The sequence below is a fragment of the Lacerta agilis genome, chromosome 11 (assembly GCF_009819535.1).
Source record: "Lacerta agilis isolate rLacAgi1 chromosome 11, rLacAgi1.pri, whole genome shotgun sequence".
Lineage (NCBI taxonomy): Eukaryota > Metazoa > Chordata > Lepidosauria > Squamata > Lacertidae > Lacerta > Lacerta agilis.
Genome location: NC_046322.1, coordinates 12273967 through 12288875, shown reverse-complemented (window position 1 = coordinate 12288875; position 14909 = coordinate 12273967).

Here is a 14909-nt window from a genome sequence, read left to right as displayed (position 1 = left end):
GTAGATAAATAGGTACCGCTCCTGCGGAAAGGTAAACGCCGTTTTCGTGCACTGCTCTGGTTCTCCAGAAGCGGCTTAGTCATGCTGGCCACATGGCCCAGAAGCTGTACGCCGGCTCCCTCGGCCAGTAACGCGAGATGAGCACCGCAACCCCAGAGTCGGACACGACTGGACCTAATGGCCAGGGGTCCCTTTACCTTTAGCTTTATATTCAACATAACACTAAGGAGAACTCAAGTTTTCCACCAACATCTCCTTGGCTACTGTGAGACCAGGCTGCTGGACTGGATAGGCCATTGGCTTGAATCAGCAAACTCTTCTTATGTTCTTGTGTAAATTTCCATTAGTTCAAGGACTTTCCCCTGTGCAAGGGGATGTTCTCCTCCTCCTGTGTGCCTCCTAAAACTGTTCTTGAGGTTCCCTCAACCCTTTAGATCAGACGTAGGCAAACTCGGCCCTCCAGAGGTTTTGGGACTACAAACTCCCATCATCCCTGACCACTGGCCATGTTAGCTAGTGATGATTGGAATTGTAGTCCCAAAAAATCTGGAGGTCCGAGTTTGCCTATGCCTGCTTAAGACCAAATCTGGAGACAGCGCAGGGCACATGCAAGGAGAGGACAGGGGTTGTTGCACTACTGCTAATCCTTGGGCTAGTGCAAATATTTAGTTGAATAAGGGTAAAAAAAGGTAAATGACCCCTGGACAGTTAAGTCCAGTCAAAGGTGACTATGGGGTTGTGATGCTCATCTCGCTTTTAAGCTGAGGGAGCCAGTGTTTGTCCGCAGACAGCTTTCCGGGTCATTTGGCCACCATGACTAAACCACTTCTGGTGCAACAGAACACCATGACAGAAACCAGATTGCACGGAAACACTGTTTACCTTCCTGCCACAACAGTACCTATTTATCTACTTGCACTGGCGTGCTTTTGAACTGCTAGGTTGTCAGGAGCTGAGACAGAGCAATGGGAGCTCACTCCATTGCGGGGATTTGAACCACCGACCTTCCGATCGGCAAGCCCAAGAGGCTCAGTGGTTTAGGCCACAGCGCCACCCAAACCCCCATTTCACCTTTACCTTTAAGTTGAATACCATCACGTGGAAACAATAGGAAAGTTCTGCAAGGTAGATAGAGCCTTGTTTCCCCACTGTCAACAATGGCAATTTCTGGGCTGTTGTCAGAATTGGGTCTTGTGGTTCTTGCAGTGCTATCAGTTGTGTGGCATTGGACTGCAGGCATTGGTGCCCCTTCTATGCACTCCCTTTGCGCACAGGATCAGGCCAGAAGTATTATCAGAAGAACAATAAACAGTCATTTGGGGAACATTTTCCCAGTACCTTCTCCTGATTATGAGCTTCACTGTAGCCGGAAGGAGAAGTATGTTTGTGTACAGATGGGAAATTTGTTTGGTTATAGGTATATAAAGCACCTAATTATCTCTCTGGTAGCCGTGCTGTGATTTTGGTGTGTGTTTTCAATCCTGGAGAGGTAAACACATTGCGAGAGAAAACGGGCAATGCTTTTAGTTTGATGCTACACCCTAACAATATGAAGTGCTGGCTGGCTAGGAGCGCTCTCCAGTGCTGAAATTGAATCCTCAATTTGCACTTACCGTGACCTGGGCAGCTCTGAAAGAATGGATTTTAGAAACATCAAAGAGTAACCGACTTCGTGTGGAAATAGATTTGTTGACCACATGGCTGTGGGGCAAGGCAAGCTGGTACATATCCGTCCTTGCAACGTAAAAATTACCCTGTACCAGGTCACAAGTCTAGCTCAGAATTATCTGGCAGCAGCTCTCTCGGGTTAGTTGTGACAAAAGGAGAGGAGAGTGGTACCACGTATGTCATCAAACAGTGATGATAATTATTGACCTCTCCTATTCTTTGAGGCTGCACTCATATGCACACTTACCCAGGAGTAAGTTTCACTGAACACAATACGCTTAGTCCTGAGTAGGCAAGCGTGTCCTATAGTTGCACAAAACGTCTTGAGCTACCATTTGATATATCTAGAGATAAGGAAATGTGACCAAAATTTTTTCATGTACTGGGGCGAGGCTCTTGCTGGCACAGGTCTGGAAACAAAAAACAATACCAACGGTGCAGCAATGGCAACAAAAAAATTACGGAATATATGGAAATTGCAAAAATGACAATGAGAGTCAGACAACAGGGAGATGAAACATTTAGTAACAAATGGGGAAGGTGTGTAAATGGTAAAAGAATGACGTAGATCTCATAGGGTGAAAGAACAGTTATGTTATAATGAATAAAATTAAAATGACAGATAATATTTTTGTTAAAATGTTAGAGAAAAATGAATTTAGAAGGTGATGAAATGAACCAATTGTGTGGAATATAAGAATGATGTAAGGAAGACATAATAAGGAAGAAGGGAAGTCGATTAGTTTGGAAATTTTTGTGTTATGTTATATCTATGTATGTCTTTTATTTAAAATCAATAAAAAATTATTTGCCGATATATCTAGCTGAGAGAGTTTTGGCCTGCCTTTGCCAGTTGAGAAGGGCATTCTTGATAGCAACACTACAGCTAGATGCCTTTCACCAGCATTTCAGTGCAATTTTCTCCAAATACATACATTTTTCCAATACAGCTTTTCCCTAAAGTAACCCAGTTCTGTAAGCTATTCTCTCTAACACATACATTTTAATGTACACTTTACCCTAATTTTTCCAATACAGCTTTTCCCTAAAGTAACCCAGTTCTGTAAGCTATTCTCTCTAACACATACATTTTAATGTACACTTTACCCTAGCATATGCATTTCTGTTCACATTACTTAGTTGGAGAACTGCTTTGCAAAATTTGCAGAAGTGCAAATGTCAAAGGAGAGGTGTGTTTTGGTCTACATACAGTGGTGCTGCGCTAGACGAATGCCTCGCTAGACGAAAAACTCGCTAGACGAACAGCATTCGTGTAGCGGAAGCTGCCCCGCAAGATGAAAAAGTAAATGGGGCTGCTTCGCAAGACGAAAAAATTTCGTCTTTTTTTTCGTTTAGTGGAGCGCGGCTGTCATTGCCGCTTCGCTAGACGAAAAAACCGCTAGACGAAAAAATTCGTAGAACGAATTATTTTCGTCTAGCTGGGCACCACTGTATTGTCTTTGGAACTGCAAACTGGATAGGTTCACCTTTAAATGCGAACTGAATGAGAATTCTCCCCCATCCCTACTTGTGGGTTTGGGGTTGTCTTTCCAAAAGGGGGGGGGCTATTCTGGGAAGCAGATGCAAAGTTGTGAGGGCATTAAAATTCTGGCCCCACTTCCCCATCAACAAACAACTGCCCTGCACACAAATAAATGCTTTGAACTAGAAGATTGGTCATAGAGTGTGTGTGAGAGAGTATGATTGCAAAGACAATGATTTGGTTTTTTTTTTGCACTATTTTCTAAAATTCCACACTCGAGTGGATTCAAATCTCTTCCCCCCACATTTTTTCCCCATTTGAAATTGAGGATTCTATTTGCATAATGCATCAGTTAGCATGATAAGTTCTACAAAATGCTGTTTCTGCTTCCTGGAATGGTAAACAATATGTTCCAATACAGATGGCATTATTAAGAGTCGAGTTATTATCACTATTCCCCCCCCCCCCGTGCAGCCGTTTTGGATGCCACACAACTTGGCGCTTAGGCAGCGGTTTTGCTTGCAAAAGCTGGCCATGAGTACCAACAAACAGAGACTGCTGTGGCCAGAGAGGTCTAATAAATTTCCAAAGTGTGACTTGGGTGCCTCTTTAGTATGCAGGAGACATCGATGGATACTTTGAGAGCAAGCTGTCTTACTCCACTTTAATATGGGCAAAGAATGTATTATGGTTCATCATGAAAAGTAATAAGCCTTTGCTGTGACCATAAACGCAAGTAGCATCAGCTGAGATTTATTAGTGGCCGGTCAGAAATAAGAAGCTTGGCTGAGAGCTTTGGTCAAAATGATAGCAAAAGACTGCTGGTTCCACAGGGCAACAGCAGTGGGCCTGAGCATCTGGCTAGGCTGCACATTATCCCTGTAATACAGAAAAACAAAAAAATAGCCTGTAGTGCAATGGTTAGAGTGGCAGACCAGGAAGTGGGTGATCAAGGCTTGAATCCCCATTCAGCCAGGAGGGTGACCTTGAGCCGAGTCACTCCCTCTCAGCCTAACCTACCTGACAGGGTTGTTGTGAGGGGGAGAGTCTTGTACAATACCTTAAGCTCCTTAAAGAAAAAGGAGGGATATACATGCAATAAACAAACAAAGCCAGCTATTGAAAAAAAGAAATAGCATTTAAAAGTTATCAAAGAGGAGAGAAAATGTCGGTGAAATATTTCTTCATTTAACAGGAGTTGCATACCGCTTAATTGTACAAACCTGCGAGTAGTTTATGTAAAATATACCGGTACATTAAAATTATATATACAAAACTCACAAGTTAAAAACAAGTAGATCTCAAACATTTCAAAGCATTACATAAAGCCATTAATTTTACATGTGCACACACAGACACACGCACACAATTTAAACTTTACTTGTTAAAATGCATGTCATCTTTACATATCTAGGAAGTTGACTCATATAGAATTAGATCATTAGCCCATCTAGCTTAACAGCATCCACACTGGCAGGCAGCACCTCCCCATGGTTTCAGGCAGGGAACTATCCCAGCCTCACATGGAGATGGCTGAGGATTGGACCTGGGACATTCTGTATGTCAAGCAGAAACCCTACTGCTGAGCTACATCCCTTCCCCTAAATATATGGGTAGGGTGCAAGTTTTCTGTTGTGCTTCTGATGTGGTTGGTGGATTTTTGTGAGTGTCCTTTCTTTCATTCTACAAATCATCTTGCCAGTGGTCTGCACTGTGCAGCCTTTCCAGATGGCTATGCTTCATTTAAAGCCCAGGTGAATATTGCACGAAGTAACCCCTCCTGTGAGGATTTTCACATAAGAAAGAATGAGCACCCAGGGAGGCTGCAGAGTGCTGGAGAAACATTTACTGGAAAGGAAACACACACACACACACACACACCACCACCAACAATGATGGTATATTTGAAACCCACACACCAAAATTCTAAAGAAATTCTCAAGGGCCCTGAGGATGAAACAGAAATATGGAAGCCTCTTTCACAGAGGAAGAATTGGATTGGATTTGTTGTTTTCATAGATGGCCAGACTGGGCTGAGATTGTATACATTTGATGAAATGTGAACCGCAATGGAGCAAATTTGAGAAATAATAATGTGATCCAAAGGCAAACAGGTACAGAACAGTGAGATACATCCCTACACATGCCCCCCCACCCACCCAAGACATTCCCAGAAGCTGTAGTTTGTAAAAGGTGCTGGGAATCATAGCTCTGTGAGGGGTAAACTACAGCTCCCAGGGAGACACCTCTGCTTTAAAGGTGCTTCAAATGTATGGTGATTATGCCCATAGGCTGATTCTAAGCTGATTGCACAGTGTGTTAGAAAACGCTTCTAAAAAAAAAATTCTGCAGAACATTTTGCTTTTCCATGATTGAGAAATTACTGTGTCAGTAAGCTACACATGAACATAAGAATTCGACCACACTAAACAGGTGGTTAATATATGCCATATGCCGAGATTTTGCAGCTTTGTTTGAGCAATTCTTAATTAAATTTAAATATAACCCAACTACGAATCACGTTCTTCTGATGCTAGTAGCAAATTAGATGTAAACGTGCCTTCTCCTCTCCCTGCTACCATGTGCTTCTCTTACAGGAATAAGAGGGATAAGTGTTTTTGGCAAACAGAGGAAAGCAATGCACTTCTAATTACCTGCCTCTATTATTAGCAAGGTGTTCTAATCCAGCAATGAGCAGGGTATTGATTTTTATCGCCTCAACATAATCCTCTTTCCTGTCAAATAAATGAGTAGAGGATGTGGCGAAATGCAGGAGCAGCAGCAGCGGGGACACCCCTGGCCTTGGCAGAAACTAATGCGAGTCCCAAATGATGGAGCCAAAGCAAATGAATGTACTGTAGATGGTGCAAACTGAATTATCCCTTTAGGATATATCAGTTGTTTCTTACTGTGTGGCAGGTATCACTTGTTGATGGTCATTAGTATTTAGAGTTGGAGGACTGTAGCTCAGTAGCACAGAATATGCTTTCCCGGTGGAAGGCCCCAGGTTCATGTATGGGGCTTTTGAGGTTAGATAGAAGGTTATTCCTGTAAGAACAGCACATGGTGCTGGAGGAGACTCTTGAGAGTCCCATGGACTGCAAAAAGATCAAACTTATCCATCCTTAAAGAAATCAGCCCTGAGTGCTCACTGGAAGGGCAGATCCTGAAGTTCTTAACCCAAGGTACTATTTCTGGGTTAGCAGAGTCTGTAACCTGAAGTGTATGTAACCCGAGGTACCACTGTAGTTCTCATGCGATTGGCTAACGTTGGTTCACATGGGAGGCACCTAGTGAAGGAGAGACACCATTTTGCGTCAAGCAAGATTACTGTGTTTCAGAATCCACTGTGAACACTGCTATGTTGAATAGAGCATTGGAGTGCTTCTTCTCTGCTTGATAGAAAGAAAGCAGAGCTGCAAGCAGGGGTGCCATCTGGAGGGCAGGGGGAAGCCCCCCTGTATTTTCAAGGAAGGGCCCGCCCCCCCCAACTCCATGAAGATCCTCAAAAGGATACAGCAAGAATTGGACATATACAGGCATCTCCCCACTGACGCAGGGGTTATGTTCCTGGGTACCGCGCATAGACCTGAAATCACATATAGTGGGGGACAACATCTAAAAAGCCTGTAAACATCCTCTAAACCTCTGGAAACCCTTGAAAAGCCCTTTAAAAAACTAGCAGCACTTACCAGACAGGCATGAATGGTGGCTCTCAGTCTTCCTCATTGTTGGAGGAAAATGCAAATGGCTGTGATTCAAAGGTTCAATTTATTTATTTCCCGGCATGTATGAGTTGAACACACATAAGTGGGGAGATGCCTGTATGGCATAATAATAATAATAATAATAATAATAATAATAATAATAATAATAATAATTAATAATAATAATAATAAATTTATACTCTGCCAATCTGGCTGGGTTTCCCCTGCCACTCTGTGTGGCTTCCAACAAATATTAAAAATACATTAAAACATCAGTCATTAAAAACTTCCCTAAACTTCAGATGCCTTCTAAAAGTCAGATATGTAGTTGTTTATTTCTTTGACCTCTGAAGGGCGGGCACCACTACCAAGAAGACCCTCTGCCTGGTTTCCTGTAACTTCGCTTCTCGCAGTGAGGGAACCGCCAGAAGGCCCTCGGAGCTGGACCTCAGTGTCCGGGCAGAACGATGAGGGTGGAGATGCTCCTTTAGGTATCCTAGGCCGGGGAACAGTGTTTCTATTTTTGCAGACACCCTAGACTGAGCTACATTCGTAAAGGCAAAGTGTTATATATGTTATAACACTGTGACACCAGATGGCACTGTGGAGTCCCGCCTTTTGCCAATGGGATTTCTCTGAGGTTTGCAACACGTTTGACTGAATCACTTCTTTGATGTGTCTAGATCCTGCAACTGCCTGCAGCGTGTGCCCCCCCCCCCGGCAGTCAAAGCAGTTGATTTCATTTTGAAATTTGTCTGAATCTGGTGCACACCACAAATTGCCAGTGAAGGATGCAGGGAGTTAGCCTTTGGTCTGATCCAGAAAAACAATTCTTATAAAGAACAATTTGCCATCTGTATTCCATATAAGGAGCAAAGCTTTTCTGTACAAATGAAAGCTGAAAATGTGTGCTTGTGCAGTGATTTCTCCTTCACATATTAATGTTCCAGAACATATGCTCAGGCAATTGGGGCTTGAAAGCTATACTGATATGAATATTGCTTGACATTTTCATGAAAATGGCAATAACAGCAGGATCTGTTTTTTACTTCCTTACACAAACTAGCTTTTTTGTTTTTGTTTTAAATAGCAGCTGTTGTTGGGGGGGGGTCACTTGGCTTTCTTTGGTTTTTCTCTTGGCGGAATATTTTTGGTTTGTTTAAATCAATGCCGTTAACCATTTGATAGCAAATTAGGAAGAGCATTCAATCACAGTCAGACACTGGACTACTAATTTTCTCATTTTTCCAAGCTTAAGTTCAGTTCTCCACTTTTCCACGTAAGTTCATTATATATATATATATATATATATATATATATATATATATATATGACGTCCTCGTGGTAAAAATTCATCAGCAAATTAATGCAAATTTATCCTAATATTGCACATTTCTATGCAATTCTGCCCAATATACACCACTCGCCCAATAACACAGTTTGTTGTATGTGTTGTTTTTACAAACATTTGCATTTTATGTACACTTTACCCTGGTGCATGCATTGTTTGATTGTTTGATTGGAGAACTACACTGAACAATTAGGAGAACTGCAAATTTCAAGGAATGGTGTTTCAATTCTTCTGTTTACTTGGGAAGTGAAAATGTGGACTGAATGAATCTTCCCCTTATGTTCAGGGAAGACTGGGAAAGGGTGTCACCTGAAGCTTTGAGGAGCTACTAAACCAGGTAGACAAATTGTCTAATAATAATAATAATAATAATAATAATAATATCAATTATTGATATTGATATAATATCAATAATTGATATTATTATTGATATTGATATAATTGATATTATAATAATAATATCTATTATTATTATTATTATTATTATTTATATCCTGCCCATCTGGCTGGGTATCCCCAGCCATTCTAGGCTGCTTACATCAGTGCCAGATTTACATATAAGCTAAACAAGCTATAGCTTAGGGCCCCACTCTCTTGTTGTTGTTCAGTCGTTCAGTCGTGTCCGACTCTTCGTGACCCCATGGACCAGAGTACGCCAGGCACGCCTATCCTTCACTGCCTCTCGCAGTTTGGCCAAACTCATGTTAGTAGCTTCAAGAACACTGTCCAACCATCTCATCCTCTGTCGTCCCCTTCTCCTTGTGCCCTCCATCTTTCCCAACATCAGGGTCTTTTCTAGGGATTCTTCTCTTCTCATGAGGTGGCCAAAGTACTGGAGCCTCAACTTCAGAATCTGTCCTTCTAGTGAGTACTCAGGGCTGATTTCTTTGAGAATGGATAGGTTTGATCTTCTTGCAGTCCACGGGACTCTCAAGAGTCTCCTCCAGCACCATAATTCAAAAGCATCAATTCTACGGCGATCAGCCTTCTTTATGGTCCAGCTCTTGGGGTCCCCCCAAAAAAATTAAAGGAAAAAAAACCACCTGGATGTACATTTCCAAAATATAAGATAAATTCAATAATTACTTTGATAAAATACATATTTTGTTATGCGCAAATGGCTTTAGATACCTATTAGGTCAACACAAAAAACAGCGACAATTTGTTGTTGAAAAAGAATAGCTGGACATATAAAGGGCCCCATTATCTCCAGTAGCTAAAGGCCTCATCAAACCTAAATCCAGCCTTGTACATCATATATAAAACACAAAACATCAAATATTAAAAAAACAATATCCTATACAAGCAACAAACTAACCAATAAATCAATAGAAACCAATAATAACAATAATAAACAGTTTACAGTTATGCCCAAATTAAAATAACCTCCAACCACAACTAAACGTTTAACCAACACCAACCCGACAAAAACAAAACAGAGGAACCAAATTTAAAACTTTTAAAAACATTTTAGCCAGTTGTCCCAACCCAAGAGTTGTTCCAGCCATGTCCCTTCGGCCTCCCAGGAGCTGTCCAGGGTGAGTTGGGGCTCTGTCCCCTAGGCCAGGTGGAAATGAGCCTTGCAGCAGGGAGAGGTCTTCCTTCCAGTGCTCACAGCAGCAGCAATGTATAAAGCAGCTTCTTGGGACATATGATAAAAACCAGCAAGAAGAGTATGTGAAAACTTTCACCATGATGTTCTCGTTTACCTTTGCTGCTAGGGAGCATTCAGGTTTTGTGATTTCCCCCCAAACCAGCAGCATAGTCCATTCTACTACCCACTGGTGTACGAAGGAGGGTGGCAGGGGAGTGCACTGTACCGGGTAACATTTGGGGAAAGGTGGCCATTGTGGCCGCCCTCCTGGGATGCATGATGCACACCACGCAACTCCGCATGCATGCCACGCCCCTGCGGGCAATGTGCCATGCCCCCATGTCACGTGCCATCCCCCAGCGGGCGACACGCCCCGCCCCTGGGACGTGTGCCACGCCACCACGGGCAATGCACCACTCCCCCACGGTGCGCGCCAGCCACACCCCCACCTGTTCTCCGCTCTGGGTGCTGCAGCATGTTACTCCGCCACTGCTACTACCTGTGTCTACTGCAGGGTCAGACTGGGATGTTCCCTACATCAGGACCCATTGCCTGCATGTTTTAAGTGTAGACCTTATTACTGCACTGGGCTCGATTCCAAACCTCCAGCTCCTCTTGGCTGTTAACATATCATCAGCAGTGCCTCCGGTGTCAGAAACTGCTGGGGAGATGGAAAGAGCTTTTATTTGAAGCAATAGGGCCATTCATCTGTGAAAAAGTCTATAGCAACAAAACAATAAATTTGAAGGCCTGAGTCGGAGGGAAGCCGACGGCAAGGAACCGAGAACTTCCCCCCGCTTTCATTCCTGCTAAAGCATTCCTGAGTGTTGCTTTCTGACGAGTTAGACTCATTATAGTTGATTCATGGGATGCAGGGCTTGGAGTTGAACACTGCACTTTCTTTTTATAAGAGGGTGGGGTGGGGAGATACTTCAAAAACAGCTCAGTAGTTCTGGCAATGCTATAGACCCTCCAAGTGTCCCTTTTTTCCAGGGACAGGCCCAGATTTACAGAAACCGTCCCAGTTTCTGATTTGATCCTGGAATGTCATGCTTTTCCATGGGACATCCCTATTTTCCTTGGAAAAATGTTGGAGGGTATGGCGTTACCCGACCCCTGAGCCATCTGAATGCAGCACTGTATAGGGAAGTTTTTTATGTTTAATGTTCTATTATTGTTTTACAGTGGTACCTCGGTTCCCGAACGTCTCCTTTGACAAACACTTCAGTTTACAAACGCCTTAAACCCGCAAGTAAATGCTTCGTTTTTTGAACATGCCTTGAAAGTTGAATGTGCCACGCAGCTTCCATTGGGTGTAAGATCCTGAGGCCTGGTTGTGTGTTTAGACCTTTTAACCACCCCCTAGAAATAAATTCACACATGACTCAGAAATTTGGTTTGGTTTTGGGCAGAATTTAGGCCACAACTTTATTGATTACAGTCAAGTGAGTGGTTGCATAGGCTCTGATTCGACTAGCTCCCTGCACCCTTGCAGGCAGCGCTGACCAAGAGCTCTATCATAGGTCAGCCAAGGGTGAACACCAGGGACAGCGGAAAGCGGGAACCCCACTAGTCAGCCACCCTGATGTCACCCGGACTCGGGCATGGACACAACCCCTCTCAGGGTTGACCAAACCATTGAGACCCTGGATTCCTTTACCGGAATACCCTTCACATAAGGTTGGCGAGACCCTTCTGCAGAGGTGTCTTAGCCATAGAGGCTACTGGCGCAAGGCGCCAGGGTGCCATGGCCTGGAGGACGCCTCCACCATGCCACGCCACGCCAAGAGCCTCCTTCCTGCCGCCAGAGGAGTCGCCCTCCAGACCCGCCGGCAGCGCCGCTCTCGCCCACTTCTTATTGGACTGCAGACGCCATAGCGGGGAGTCCATCAGTGAGCCTTCCGTCGGTGTGGCAGCCAGGGCTCCCTGGACGGCAGCACCGCTTCGGCCGAGCAGGTGGAGGCGGAGCACAGCTGGCAGCATCCCCACCTGCCGCACCGTGCCGCGCCCTCTGGTGGCCTGCCACGCCTGGCCCTCTTGTGTGGGAAATGGGGGGGGGAGCGCGCTGCCACCGGAGGGATCTTCGCGCCACAGCGCCTGATATGCTTAAGATGGCCCTGCCCTTCTGCCAACCCTATCACTTGAACCAGAGCCTATCTGCAACCTTCCAAGGCGAAACCCAAGTGGTAAAAGACAATCAGCCAAGTGGGGAAAATTCCTGCTGTGCCCCTGTCCCAACGACAGGCGACACATGACGGCATAGCAAGGTCAAAACGCAAGCCCTAAATATAGGGAGAGGTGGGCGGGTGTTCCAATGCACTAGCCCCAAGAGGAAGCTCAGGCTCACATGCATGGGCTTAAATAGGTCCCTTGACGCCCTTTACAGTACTTGCGTCCCATTGGCCCAATTGCTCCCAGCATCGAGGGACCTACCAATAGGATGTTGTGGCTATCCAAACGATCCCACCCACAACACAGGATCTGGTTGCCAGGTCTCACCACAACACGTGCTCTCTTTGAGGGAGGACCCGATCTGTTGGCTATTGAGTTTCCGGTTATCTGTCGGCTATTGAGTTTTCTGTCGGCTATGGAGTTTTTGGTTATCTGTCAGCTATGGAGTTTTCTGTTGGCTATGGAGTTTTCGAACGTTTCAGAACTCGAACAGTCTTCTGGAATGGATTACATTCGAAAACCAATGTACCACTGTATATAATAATAATAATAATAATAATAATAATAATAATAATAATAAGTCCCTATTTTCATCAGAGAAATGTCGGAGGGTAGGCAGGCAGAAGGATTTAATCCCAATTCATCAACTGTTGAGCAGAGATTAAACCAGTCCACACATTCAGTTGTAAGTCACCAATGGGTAAGACATGTGAAACATATCAAAATGCCCAACTGTTAAGATCCTCCTTTGAGGCCCTGCTCCAGGCTCCCTTACTTGCAGATGTGAGGCAGACAGCTCCTTGGGAGGGGGCCTTTTGTGTGGCAGACCCCCTCTGCACAAGAGTTTCCTCATGTACATTTGCCAGGCATCAGTTATTTAGATGCCTCCTAAAGATTTGTGTTTTTTAGTCAAGTTTTCAGCAGCAGTTAATGTATTTTAAAGGCTTTTAAGCAACCACCTGCTGTTTTTTTAAGCTGCGATTTGGACTTATGTGTAATGCGATGGTTTTTTAAAAATATTATTATTTCACACTGTTTTAAACTCCTGAAACAAACAAAAAAAAAAACTTCCAGTAGCACCTTAGAGACCAACTAAGTTTGTTATTGGTATGAGCTTTCGTGTGCATGCACACTTCTTCAGATAGGTATTTGGTATCTGAAGAAGTGTGCACTCTAAAATTTTGTTTCAACTATGGCAGACTAACACGGCTACCTAACTGTAACATAAACTGCTGCAAACAGTCTTGATGACAAATGGTTGAAATGTGAGACCAAAATGAAATAAAGGTTGTTAAGTGTTGAATATATAAAATTGCAAACAAGGAAGGTTTATTTTGGAGCCTTCTAATCCTTCTCCCCATTCAGTAGAAGGCTGTTGTAAAAAAATAAATAAATCCCATGGCCATATTAACAGAAAGAGACAGAAAAATGGAACACCTAGATGGACAGATGTTAGAAACAGATAAGAAAAGATTTCTCAATCCATGCTATGATTCATTCCCTCAAGTGCTGCTGCACAAGCCATCAGCCGTAAGAAGCAGTTTAGCTCAAGAGGTTTGAAAATGTCAACAAAATCTTAATTATTATGATTTCGGGGACTGTTGGTTGCACATTCTCAAATTTTAAATGCTTCATCTGAAGAGAGAAACAAGGGCTGAAAGAGGGAGGACAAATGCTGAATCAAGTACCCAAATGCATTTCACCAATGTAAAGAATAAAATAAAATACAAATAGATGGGCAAAAGTCAGGCTTTGTTCTTGATAAATATATGCAGAGGAACAGCTGGCTCTTAAATCTAAGCCACATATTTCCTTGAGTTCAAAAAGTCCCAGCACAAATGCTGCCACAATTAGAAAAGCTGGACCCCACTCCTAAAAGATGATTTTGGTTGCGTTTGGTTTGAAATGTTGCCATTCCCTTTTCAGTATTTTTATTTGTATTTGAACATGCACACACAAATCAGAACAGGATAGCATCCTCCCATTTATTATTCCATAGGTAGTGTTTATACCTGCTTCCGCATTAGGGCTGGAGAACTGTATTTCAAAATTCAGAGAATACTGAAGGATAGCTGCTTCGTATTATTTCAGGAAGGGCAACATAAGTAACAGAGCTGGCCCACCCATTAGCCTTAGTGAGCCTCAGGTGGCAGGCTGGGGACAGCTGAGAGGGGCTGCTGCTGCCATCCCAGTTTCCCCCTGATGGGGAAGGTCCCATTTGGCCACCACTGCTTCAGAACTGGAGATGCTCCCTGTGCAGGCCCACTGCTGAGGAGTCTCAACAGCTGTCTGCCCACCAAGACTTGCCCTTTCCTCTATGACTCCGAAGGCCCACCTATTCTTGTTGCCTATGGCCATTGCCTATTCATCTCCAGCCTGTTCCCCCCACCAGGCTTCTTCAACTTGCCTCATTGGAGGGCCAGCTCTGGTGACTACAGTCAAACCTCGGCTCCTGGAAGCCTCCGTTTTGGAATGTTTTGGCTCCTGAATGACGAAAACTCGGAAAGTAAATGCTCCGGATCTTGAATGTTTTTCGGAAGCCGAATGTCCGATGCGGCTTCTGCTTGAGGCTCCTGCAGCCAATCGGAAGCCGCTCCTCAGTTGTTGAACATTTCGGAAGCCAAATGGGCTTCCGGAACAGATTACGTTCGACAACCGAGGTTTGACTGTACTCAGTGGCATAGCAACGGGGGCGGGGGGGCGGGGCGCTCCCAGTGCCACATCTCCGGGGGTGACAAGGCATGTGGTTTGCTGGCTGTGCCACTCCAGCACCTTATGGATGGTGCTGGGATCCTCTGCTCGTGGCTGCAGCCACGAGCAGAGGATCCCGGCACCATCCGTACTGTGCTGGAGCTCCGTCGCCACCAACCTGCTACGTACAGCACATGTGCGGCATTACTATGTATGATGCATGCGTCGTATGTAGTGACACTG